We start from the raw sequence: 13,980 nt of genomic DNA, 5'->3' as shown, positions 1-13,980 counted from the left end.
CTAGACATGCATGTATCCATTTGATCCATTTCCTACAAAATCCTAATCTTCTGATCATGTAATACAAAAAATATCAGCACACTAAGTCATATGCCTTTTCATTATCTACCTTTGTTATTACCCCTACCTTATTTCTATTCAATTCTTCCACGACTTCATTAGCTACAAGAATGTTGTCTAATAGCTCTCTCCCTTTTAAAAAAATTGATTATAAGCTATGTATAAATTTTGGGAGCACTCTCTTAATTCTATTAGCCAACACCTTAGGTATAATCTTATACATGCATCCCACCAATGATATTGTGCTAAATCCATCCAGTCCTATTGGGTTCTCTATTTTAGGCACAGGGGTTATGAACGAAGCATTACATCCACTTGATATATATCCATAATTTTGAAATTAGTTAACTTCATAAATTATATCACACTTCATTGTCTCCAAATTACTTTCAATAAATTCAAATTTGAACCCATTAGGTGTAAGGATTTTTGAAGCACCACACTGGTGAACAACTTTCTTTATTTCTAACTCCTCAATGTTACTAGTCAAAGTCCTATTGAAGGTGTGACCACATCAAGCACCATAGAAGTCCTCCTAAGGAGAATCATAAAAGGGCAGACTTTTCCATCTTTATCTTTGTTTAGAATTTCCTTAGTTTGATTTCCATAAATTTGACTTAGTTGACTGATGAGGGATTATCTTGTTCCTTTTTAACATTATTGAATATGGTGTGAGTTGATTAAGAAAGCTAAGTGAAATCCCCACTGGACATTAAGATAGCATGCTATCTAGATGTGAAGGTTCCTTTCACAAAGCTCAAGAGAAGAAGATGATGGATTGATTCAAAATGAAAAGGAAATGGAAGGCACATAAACAATACAAAACCAAGAACAATTAAAGGAAGAAGAAAACATAAAATGGAAAGGAAAGAAATGGTAAAAATGTGAGAAGCACGCCACTACAAGGCTAGGCTAAAAGCCATGGCAACCTTGAAGATGAGTGGATGTGTGCCGCCACTTGCTATGCAAGATAAGGCTTAAAAGTATTCACTCCCAAGGGAGGAAACTCTCACAAATGGTTGAGACACAAGAGTGTTTTTACTTCAAAATGTTCAACCCTTTTACATGTCTAGGAGCATCCCTTATATAGAAGAGTTTAGGGGCCTCTAAGCAAATAAAAGATACCTAAGGATGTCTCTACAAAAACCTAACCCTAGCTTCTAGAAACTAGGTCAAATAAGGTTACAAAAATGAGAGACAAAAGAGCCAACTATGGTGTGTGCAAGGCTAATTTCGTTCTAGCACAAAAGGAGACAAAGAATGTGTCTCATATGTCTCCAAAAAGTGGCCAAAGTGTGCTAAAAACAAAGGAGACCAAAGGTACATAGGTACACTTGTTTTATGCCTTTTACTTTATGCTTTATGCCTTTGCTTTACTCTCTCATCCACATCATTTATGCTCCCCAATCACCATGCGCCACCTAGCATTGCTTTCTTACTCCTAATTAACCTACAAAGCAAATAAACATAGATTAGCATGTTGGCTTAAGTCAAGTCAACTATAGTCAACAAGTCAAACCAAGTCAAAGGTCAACAAGTCAACTAAAGTTGATTCAACTAAGTCAACTTAGGGAATCTAAAATAACAAACACAAATGAAAGGGATGAAGGATTAGTGAACTTCCTTTCTAAACATGCTTAGTCTTCTTAAGCATGTGCCTTCATCCTTGGTTGGGATCAATCCTTCATCATTGACCCATCTTAGTTGCTTTTTGACCTTTGTCTACGGTTAACTTGTTGACTCAAGATTGACTTAACTTAAGTCAACATGTTAATCCATATTTACTTGTTTTTTGTAGAATAATTAAATCTTAAGAAGGCATGGAGAGTAGCACAACACTAATGGAAATCATAGATGGGGAGTTGCCCATGTGGAAGAAAGAGAAAGAGTTAAGCATTTTAGAAACGCCTAGAATGAATGGACCACATGACTTGGCCAAGAATCCACCTTAGAAGGTTCTAAAAACGTCTAGAACATGGGACCACATATCTTGGCCAAGAATCCATCCTAGGAGTCCATTGTGTTTCACCATTTAACCTACCTTCTAGATTGTAGGGTTTCTTATTTGCTATGTAATCCTTTAGAACTTATGTGTTTTTCTTAGAGACCCCTAAACCTTTCTATATAAGGGGTACTTTACTGCATGTAAAAGGGTTGATCATTTTAAACTTAATATACAGTTTGTGTTCAAACTTTATGAGTATCCTCCCTTGGGAGTGAAACTTTTAAGCATTATCTTGAGCTAGACTCCAGTGGCGGCACACATCCACTCATCTCCAAGTATTCATGGCTTTGGCCTTTCCTTGAAGTGGCATGCTTCACTCACAATTTCATCTCTTGCCTTTCTATATTTTTGTGCTTTAATTTTTCTTCCTATTCATTTTTTTTTTTATGTTTTGTTCATCATCATGTTTTGTTTCTTGAATCAATTAATTTCTTTTATTCTCTAGAGTCTTTTAAAGTGCACCTTCACATATAGATAGCTTTCTATCTTCATGTCTAGTGGGAATTTTCACTAGACTTTCTTAAACAACTCGCACCATATTCACAAATACAAAAGGAACCAACTTAATCCTTCATCACATATTGTCCTCTTTTGATAGGGAAGGAAATCCAATATTATCAAGTGTATTGTTAGTCTTTCTTACAGCCCTTGAACCTCTTTTCAAAAAACTCTTTCACCAACTATTTAACCTTACTTGGTTTCTCACATCAACTATCATTCAGTTGTACCCCTTTTAGTTCATTCTTATTTCTTCTCTATCTTATTCTAGAATGATAGTATTTAGAGAAACTATTTCATTGGTGTAACCAACTCTTCTTATCTTTCTACATTAGAATTGATGTTTCTTTCTGGTCCAACAACTTTAGATCACTAAGTAGTTTCATGTGCTCACTTCTCCTTTCCTCATCTAAGTTACTATCGTCATCCTTCCTATCCAATTCCATAATCATCTTTATTGTTTATTGTCTCCTCATTTTTGTGATCATAAAGACTTCTTTGTTCCATAACTTTAATTCCTTCCTTAATCTTTTCAATTTTTCTTTCATTATTACCATACCATTCCCATTTCTTCCTCAGAATCCCACATTCTTTTCACCATGTCCTTAAATCCCTTGTCTGTATTCCATACATTCAGCACTCTAAACGGTTTGGTCCCTAATCGATAAGTGATGTTTTCACAACCAAAGCATAGTGGTCTAAAACTTGTCTAACATGAACATATTGTTTACAATCAGGCCACAGCTCTAGCTATTCATAAGATACCAAAACTCTATTATTCTACTCTTAGACCTTTTCTCTCTTTTATTACTTCCCCCCTCCTCTTAGACCTTTTCTCTCTTTAAACTTATTAACAACGTTAAAGTCACCTAGTATGCACCACTACTTTACATTCCTCTGCCAATTTTATTCCTGTTATTTCCTCCCACATTACATATTTTTCTGTAGTGTCACATAATGAGTATACATTCATTACTATAATTAGCACTATATTTTGGTTGTTATCCTTACTATATTGCCCTACCACAACCATGTTCCCTTTACCTATGATATATCTTTCATAAGAGAATTTGTTTTTATGACATTTACACATGATTCCCCTTGCCTTATTCTTTGTTTCCTTATGACACCAATCTATATTGTTATGCCCCATAAGTTGTAACATTTTTCTTTTCTCAAATTTTCTAATTTTGTTTCTTTACATTAGCTTAAAGTTTGTTTCAACTTATTGTCCGGACATCAACAATGCTTAAGAGATGAAGTGGAAAAAAATTAGTGTTTTATCATCTATCAAACAAAGCACTTGCATTGTTGGCTCTTTTTATATAATGTGTAATAGACACAACTTCTTCATATTTTATGCTTTGTTGGATTCACATTTAATAAAAATTATACAACTATTGGGTTTTTCTCTAACAATCTCCTCTTTTATGATGGATGATAGACAATGAATTGAATCTTTGAGAAATATCTTATTTGATATTATCTTTCAGATATAGGACTTTCCAGAATCTACAACTCATCAGTATTAGATGCTCCCTTTAATATGTCGATTTTGATAAATATCTACAACTTATCAATGGTAGATGGTCTAATGGGTGCTCCCCTTAAACTTATGTAAGTTTAATTAGTTACTTTGTTCCAATATTGAAGACAAATATTCAACTATTTTTTAGTATTTTTTTAACCCGACTAAGTCCCAATTTTTTTTTTAAAATCACGCAATGTTGACCCTTCTATTTGTTAGCACAAATGGTTTAATGATTTGATGCTTGAAGATAATGAAGATATATGAAGCCATTGCATTGGGACATGATGAAGCTATGTTAAATTGATAAAGATGTGAAGATGTGAAGACTTGAAGATTCATGTGTTGATCAAGCTTGGAGTGTGTGTTGAATCTGAGTTTCACATAAAGAACACAAAGTTTAAAGATTAGTGCTCTTAGTGTAGGCCATATCGCATTGTATAGATGTTTAGGGTTTGATCGGTGTCTTTTAACCTGTTGAATGGGTTTTTAACATGTTAAATGGTTTGCTGCAATAGTTTCTTTTTGTTGCATATTCAATGAGTTGAATTATTTTTTAATCAGCTGATTTCACTTAACTGAAATCAACAAATTGAATGGAAAATCAACCTATGGAATATGCTAACAGATTGACTATAAGTTTTGGTTTTTCAAAGAGAGTAATGAGACTTGCCATTTTGAGCGTGAAATCATTCAATATTCTAGGAAAATTTCTGTCTCTCTCTGGATCCTACAAAAGTGCAGGTTTTTGTTATTGATCTTTAATATTTTGGAGCAATTTTGCTTGGTTTAGGAACTTGGAGAAAGAGGTTTGGTTGGCTAGGGAGAGCCTTCATTCAGGTTTGATCTGTCTCAAGTTTCTAGGTGTTACCTGGTGGTTTTCCATGTATGCAAGTGTGATATTGATGTGCTTGTTGAGATTCTTATGGAATTAATTAGTTTTGGTTTGTATTTTTGCTTATTTTTAAAGTGTAATATTGTGAATTGTGTAAATCTTTAAAATAGTACAAGTTAGGCTGGGGTTGCCTTGACAAATTGGATGTAGCTCAGATTTTAGTGAACTAGTACAAAAATTATGTCCTTGTGCTTGTCTTTATCCCTTCTCTCTTGATTTGTGCTTTAAAGTTGCAAGAATTTTGAATTGTACAATCTTTTAGTTCTTGTGTATTTTGGCACGACTTGAGACTTGGTTCATATCTGTATTGCTTATTTGAATCAATATTGATATGTCTTTCAAGCTATTTTTGAGTTAACCTGTAAATTCAAAATTTTGTAGAATTCTGAATCTTTTAATCGATTGTTCTGATATTTTTTTTCTATCACCATAGTGAGTTATGCAAGAAAAAAAAGACATGTCATCGTTCTGATAAAAACATTATAAACAAATTAGTTATCCTTTAGCCTCTATCCTCTTTTTTTATCTCTCAAATGTAAAAGATGTTTGGCAAACATCCACAAATATGTCACCCATATGTCCGACACATCAAACTTTTACAATTTCATATGATTTAGGTGTATACAACACAATTAGACAAATTAGTCACTTTTAATTTGACACAATCATAACTATATCAAACACAAATGACTAATGATGGTGGTGGTCATGGTGAGCCTCTGTATGACCATAGTGCTAAATGGTTGTTAATAAAAGCATACGATATTTGCATTGGTGTATGAGAAAATGTGAAGCAAGAGAGTAAATAGCAAAAGAAGGGTGGTAGGTGAGGAGTGATGAGGATTGAGAAGTATAAAGTGGAAAAGCAATGAGGGTTTTGAAATGAAACTGAAAGTGATGCATTGGTTTGTGTCTGTGTTTCCCAATCCACCTACTTTTGGACAGATTCTTGGCACTGATTATGCACATTCAACACACACTTTATGGCCTCTTACTCTTACCATAAATAAAAAATAAAATGTGTTGGTCTTAACATAATAATAATAATATTTTGACCTCATCTTTATGACTTACTCATAGGTAATTGAAAAAATGTAAGATAAGATGAGAAGGTGCCAAAAAAAGTAGTACAGAGTTAGAGAAAGGAGCAGTAGAACATGCTTTTTGGATGTGTCCTGTGAAAACTGCACTCTTCAAATTTCAAGATCCTGGTCAGAGAGACAGACATTGAGGTGCGCACAGTGCAAAGCTTATGATGTCATAACGTAACAATACAAACAAAGGGATCAATGTTTTCCCGCCATCTTTTTCTGTCATAACAAAACAAATTCATTCATTCATTCTTTCATTGGTTGATTCACTTGAGACAGAGAGAGTCTGCTCAGTACTCAGTCTTGGGAGCGGTGGAAGACTTATTCGTGACAGTAACCTTTATCCTTCTTAGATATCACTTATTATTATATATTACATATATAAGTAAAAAAATAATAATACAAAATACTAACTAATCATCTCAAGGGTCTTTGTTATAGTGTTCTTTTTCATCGTATACAATAAAAGACATGCTTTCTAAAATTATTATATACCGTGTGAATCATATTTTCTGGTAATGTCATCAAAATATTTTATTAGAATAAGATAATGGAATTAAAAAAATTAACACGTAAAAAAGTGATCATCCAAATTTCCCTATTAATCACAAAAAAAGAGTATAACACATAATTAACACAAGTAACAACGAAACGCCATTTTGGTTGTATTAAGGCATAAACATTTTAGAATTTTACTGATATTTTTAATATAAACAAAGTTAAATACAGTACATTACTAGTGAAATTGCTATATTTATGTAAAAATAAGATGGAAAATGCCATATTCTTGAATAGCTGAGAAATAATAAATTTTGTGCATATTATTATTTTATATTTAATATCTTTACATATATTAATTATATTTTCTTCTAATTTATGAATTATCAGTCCTTTCAATTTTAATCCGTTTTTAGAACTAAAAATCTAAAGGGTGAAAGCTTAAAATTTTTAAAATGCATAAAAAATACAGAAAAAGAGGAATGGAAACCAAAAGAATAAAAATAAATAAATACACAAAAAAAAAAAAATCAAACAACACTGTGTTATAACTTGGAAATTTTTTATATGTGTATTAGATTATAATCATTTTACATAACTAGTATGTAGCATTTTTGTTTTTACTTTTTTTAACATCTAACTTATCACCTTTTCAAAAACAAAAGCTTTAGACTTGAATTTTAAACCTTGAAAGTCATAATAATGAGAGGAAGGATATCTGTTTTTTTATATATGTAATAAATAAGTGTACCAAATAATTTATAAGTGATAATTATATTAATAGTATATTTAAGTTTAAATTATTTAATGATACAGTTTGTGAATGTTTTATTTGAGGAGGTGAAGATAGTAAAAGTAGAAGTGGACTTGTTATGGGCTTGAACAGTGAACACATAGTGTGAAATAAAAATATGGAGGGGAGGGGAAGGGAGCTTTGACAAATAGGGTGTGTGTATAGTTTTATCTATAATTTCTTCTTTATTTCTAAACTGACACTGAAAACTCATTCTCCTTCCCTATTTCACATCTTCGATCATTTCTTCCTGTACCTCCATAATTTCGATTTGCACCTTGTAAGTTTTATATATTTTTGAATATACAATTAAAAATACGATTTTTCGTATTTCAAATAATATATTTTAAAATATAAAATAAAAGATACATTTTAGATTATGTAATATAAAAAGTGCATAGCTTACCAGGGTTTGACATCGATGCTTGTATTTGAATAATTGATTTTGTATGCTTTATATATTGGTATTCTAAATTATTTGATCTTTTAAATCATATTAGCTTATCCTTTCTGTTGTGTCTTGTTTTCTTGTGTTTCTTTTTTTTGCAATGATCACCTAAATAGTGAGCAGTTGAAGATGTTATGGCCGGGTCAGTACAGGGAAGAGAGCATGTTGTTGTATAGTCTTTGCCTTTAGGAGTTTAGCGTTTTCTCTTTGAGAACCCTCTGGTGTGACTTCCCATTTTAAATAGAGTAATCTACTAAAATTAAGCATCACATAATTATAATGTAAAAGAGCACATATCATGAAGCATACATGTACTGACTATTACAGTTATCTATAGTATACTTGGAATGAAAGCTTAGGCACACCACAATTGCCATCAAAGGACACAAGGGTACTATTGTTGTACAAAAGATTGCTCATAGAGCAAGGAATCTAAATAAACAAGAGTTCTTCAAAAAGGGGCTCAGTGGTGAGCCACAACCCAGACCATGAGGACCACTCTACACAGCAGCATCTTCACCATCCTGAGTTCTACTAAGAGTTTCCACATCTGCTCACACCAATAAATTGGTGATCATTGCAAAAGAGAAAGCAAAGCAAGGAACATACAACAATGAAAGGGTAAGCTAGAGTAAAATATTTTAACATGTTATCAAGCAAGCAAATGATAAAACAGGTTATAATCAAACAAAGCAGTAGGCACCCAAATCATGTGAAAGCAAACAATTGCAAGACTCTATGACTCAATATCCGGATCATACTCTTGATATAGAATTCTAAAGGAAGTATGCACTTGTGCTGGTTTCTAAACTCTACAGAGCTTAGACGCAAGGGGTTATCACCCAACCACACAGGGTTAATCCTTTAATGTCTTAGGCCCAATATGTCCCAAGACTAGGACCTCATGCCACTCTCACAACATAAATCATTATGCTCTATGTGAGCGTGAACGATTATTAGAGTTCAAGATACCTTCCTTTATCTAGACATCTCCTATATCAAGGTATACACTAACTACCATTACCAAGAGTTTCCCTTGAAACTCTTTTACCAACAAATTTCCACATGCCATCTCAAGAATTCATTTTTCATGCCATTCCACCACCAACCACAAAACAAGTCATGCTTTCCATACCAACATTTTCATTATCAATCTCATTAAAGCATACAAACAGGCATGATCACCTATATTGAGCAAGGGAAAATTAAAGAAAACCATAATGAAACAAACAACAGCCAACACGTCTCCTACACAGGAATGCCTAAAATAAAATCATGTATTATCATTGGCAATCTAACATTTGTTTTGAACTTACAAATATATAAATACTTTTAATAATATTTGACAGTAGCATATAAAATTAAAACCCATTGTTAAACTTGCATGTGAAAGACTTTGAACAAATTAAGTTAAATTGGTAATTAATACCTTTGAAAATAAACATTTTTCTTTTATAATAATGAGAATAAAAATTACTGTCATTTATTCTTATACAAGGATCAAAGATATTGGTATTCTAAAATGTAACAAAATGATTAAAATTACCTTAGAAAACTAAAAGAATATTTTTTATTACCTTTACTAGGAGAGGAAAGACATTACTAATTATAAGATGAAGGAAAAAGTAATAGGTCTGAAAATGAATACATGTATGGATTCATGATAACACTTGCAACAAAATAATGTCTTTTACAGCAGTGTATTCTATTCTCATTCAACTAGTTTACTCTGGTCGAACACCCTGAACTTGTGGTTAATTCATTTAAGTTCCTCACCCTTACTACAAGTAAGCGGCCTGGGTCGAACACCCTGAACTTGTGGTTAATTCGTTTAAGTTCCCCATCCTTACCACAAGTAAGCGGCCTAGGTCGAACACCCTGAACTTGTGGTTAATTCGTCTAAGTTCCACACCCTTACCACAAGTAAGCGGCCTGGGTCGAACACCCTGAACTTGTGGTTAATTCATTTAAGTTCCCCACCCTTACCACAAGTAAGCGGCCTGGGTTGAACACCCTAAACTTGTGGTTAATTTGTTTAAGTTCCCCACCCTTACCACAAGTAAGCGGCCTGGGTCGAACACCCTTAACTCGTGGTTAACTCGTGGTTGAACACCCTTAACATACAATCGATTGTGCCATACATGACATACACCACAAATCATCAAAACCTGACATACACAAAAACATACAAAACAATAATCGCATTAAGCATAAACGCAAAGAAATGTACCAACGTAACATAATGTACCAGTTATTACAGACATAGGCTCAATAATATTTTCAAATCTTTAAAAATCAAAGTCCTATTCAGTTGCATCAGGGGCCACCTCCTCAGCATCACCCGCCTCCTTCTCCTCTTCAGCCGCCTCCTTCTCCGCCTCATCGTCCGGACTACTCTCATCCTCTTTGACAAGCTTCCCATCAACAACATCCTTGTTCACATCAAATTTTGAGTTTGCGGCGTCAACATCTTGGTGAAAAAAGGCTGCTTGACGCAATCCCTTCTCAAAGCTGTTAATATGCTCTTGTATGATGCAATTCTTCAAGTCATCAAGCTCACCTACAACACCATCATACTTGTCTTTTAACTCATCATAGTCTTCCTCCAACTCTTCTATTTTCTTGTTCAATTTTCCCTCTGAGTCCAAACAGCGAATCTTCCATGTTGCCAGCCTTTTTCTTTCCTCTTCCCAACCCTCCCTTTCCTTCTTCCACGCAGCTCTCTCCTCCTCGAACTTGTCGACCTTTCCCTGTAACTCCTCTACTTTTTCCCTACCTTCCTCCTTTACTTCATGTCGATACAAAGACCCAACACGACGGCTCAATATCAACGCTTTGCTTCCAAACTCGACCATTGTCCTCACAATATGATCCGCCTCTATACCGTCGATGGAGTTGATGATGGTATCTGGGAGGTTGATCAAAATATCTTTTCTGACAGATATCTCTGGCAACTCAATCAAGCCGAATTCAGGTCCCTTCACCTCGCTGACCGATCCTGCCCCACTAACCGGCCCCGCTCCGAGTAATGCCGCCCTCACCTTCTTCACATCCTTCCCCTTGTCGGCTCGAGGCGGCAACTCGGCCTTCCTTTTCGTCCCGTCGTGGACGTGCACCTAGACCACCGATTCCTGCAAGTTGGGAACATCAGTCTTCCCAGCTGCCTTGGCTTTAGCAGCCATTTCTTTCCTTAACGACTGGAAGAGCGCTAAATTATTCTTCCCCGATTGCGCCATGTGCCCCCTACAATAACATATTAAACCCTGATTAAAACAACTTAAAATCATTAACACAGTTTAAGTAACAAACATATACCTTCAATATCAATAATCGGGTGCACAGAATTATAAACTCTAACTAGGCCCTTAGTAGGCAACTTATCAACAAACTTCATCAAGGTCTCCACCACCTCCTTATCCCTTGCCGACAACTCGTCGGTGCCCATATCCTTATACTGAGAGGGGGTCCCCGTCCAGCTAAACGGGAACTTCGTGCTCCCATCTGCGTTCAAGAAATAGGGCTTGCCCTCTTCCTTCACCACAACTTTGAAGTACCCATTCTTAAAATGCTTGAAGGACTAGGAAAATGCGTCCAATCTGCTGATGCTGGGACGACTTATCAGAGACAGCCAAGTAGTCGGTTGGCGGCGCCTGGTATCATAGAAGTACAGAAATGCGTAAGGAGAAGGCTGCAGATATAGGGATTGGCACGAAACGCGGAAGGCTTGCATGTAAGCCCAACTGTTTGGGTGCAGCTACGTAGGTGCAATGTTCAGCGCGCGCAACACACCCATGGTGAAATCGTCCAGCGGCAACCGCACATGTAGCTGAGAAAAGTGGCACATGTACATATAGAAGAACTTCTCGGTTGCCCCTTCTTGCCTGTGACACACACGGTCGATGGCGCTCACCGTCTCCAGGGAAACAATACCCCCGCTTACACCTTTTGCGATAACAGGTGTACAATTCAGCCAAGAGTTCAACAAGCGAGACCACCGAAATAAGGATGATTGATTACAAACGTCGGCAGCCACCCACCCGTAACCGCCCTTGGCTAGCCAGTTACTCTCCGCCAACTCCTCTGGAGGATATTCTCGGACGTCCCTCACCGTTTCCATAGGGATTCCGCCTACCCTACCCCCAGAACTGGTGCTCTCCTCTTCAACATCTCTACCTCTACTCCTCCTAGACTCTATACTCTCACTACTAGATGTAGACAATGACACGCTATCACTACTGGACATACCTTTTCTCTTTTTTCTGGAAAGATGTCGGCTGGAATTGGGAACTAGTCGAACAAAGAAAATGCACACAAGATCTCTGACTAGAAATTCTCGCAAATGAACCAATAAACCCTCACTCGTTTTAAAATCCACATTTATAGGCCAGAATCCCAAACGGCAAAAACCCCTTCCCGCCAAAATAACAACCCATACCAATCGACACAATCATTCCAAAAGACATGAGTCTTAAAAACGACGACGCAAAAACCCCCTTGATTTGACCCCTGACATCCCTTCACCTGCCATCAACCCTTTCTCGCCTTTAGCCTTAACAATGTTCATCACACTTAAAGGCTGGAGGATTGGTGTACCACACCTAGCTGGCCCCGCTAACATATCAACTCATATCACCCTTGACCGATACCTATATCAGCCAAGGCTGGGGGACTAGTGTACCACACCAAACCAACTCAACAAAATAGTAATAAAACGATACCTATATACCAAAGCATTGAAGTAATCAGCCTAGGTTGCCAAGTAACCCAAACATCTAGAGGAGCAACCTACCTAAAACAGCATATGAACAACACGAACCGCCAAGGAAAGTAGTCGACTTAGGCCGGCAACTGTGATATACTTAGCAGAAACAAAACCCCCTTAGTATTCAATAGGTCCACCTAAGGGCCTGGGTTAGAGCCAAGGCCCACTTACAGCCCAAGCTAGGGCCCGACCCATGGCATAACCAGAAATAATTAATACTCTATAAATACACGTGGACCCCAGTAATTAAATGTACGCATTCATTACTCCATTAATCACCTGATTTGTCATTTTGAGAGCTTTGACTCACTTGAGCTTCGGAGTCCCTTCTGCAAGTAACCCCTCCTGGGTCCAAGCCGACATGTATCAACCAAGAAGAAGGCAACTGAGGAGATAACGGACTACGTGGGTAAGGTGACGTTTGTGCCTAACTTATCTTGTTTGTTCTCTGTAAGAATATATATATATATATATATATATATATATATATATATATATATATATATATATATATATATATATATATATATATATATATATATATAACGATAACATGTGCATATGCAAAATTATTACTTAAGTACCGTCAAAATTAAAAGTTAATCACTAAACTATACAATACAAAATAACTAACGAAACGAAAATATATCATTTGTTGTTAATTATATAAAATATATTTTTCCGATATAAACTGATTATTGTTAATTAATCTAAATCTATATCTAAATAATATAGTTATAACTCTACATAACTAAACCAATAATAAAAATTTAAAATTAATTTTTCATTTAAATACAAAAAATAACTAAAAAATATATCATAAAAGAATATATTATGCACGATAAATGAATTGTGTTAATATAATATTTAAACACTAATTACTTAATCCTATTATTATTACTACTTCTATTACTTAATTTACCCAAACCTATATTAAAATTATATATATATATATATATATATATATATATATATATATATATATATATATATATATATGACAGGGAGAAATCGATTAGTTAATCGGTTATAGGGTGGGAAACATATATTTACATATTTATATGTATTCAGGAGGAGTGTATCTAGGGATGTCAAAAATATTCGTACCCGTGGATATTCGCAGATAAAATCCGCAATGGATAGGAAATAAATATTAAAAATAGATACTCGCTACCCGCGGGTATGGGTATTTTTGATACCCGCATGTTAACGGGGCGGGTACGGGTATCATAGTATCCGTACCCGTGAATACCCGTACCCGCTAAACTTTATATATATATATATATATATATATATATATATATATATATATATATATATATATATTAGTAAAAAGCATTCTGGCCTAATTTTTGCTTAGTAATCAATCGGAGAAAGTGGATTTATTGATCAAAGCACTAAT

This window comes from Vigna unguiculata, unplaced genomic scaffold (assembly GCF_004118075.2).
Source record: "Vigna unguiculata cultivar IT97K-499-35 unplaced genomic scaffold, ASM411807v1 contig_99, whole genome shotgun sequence".
In the NCBI taxonomy this organism is placed as follows: Eukaryota; Viridiplantae; Streptophyta; class Magnoliopsida; order Fabales; family Fabaceae; genus Vigna; species Vigna unguiculata.
This window is presented reverse-complemented; position numbering follows the sequence as displayed.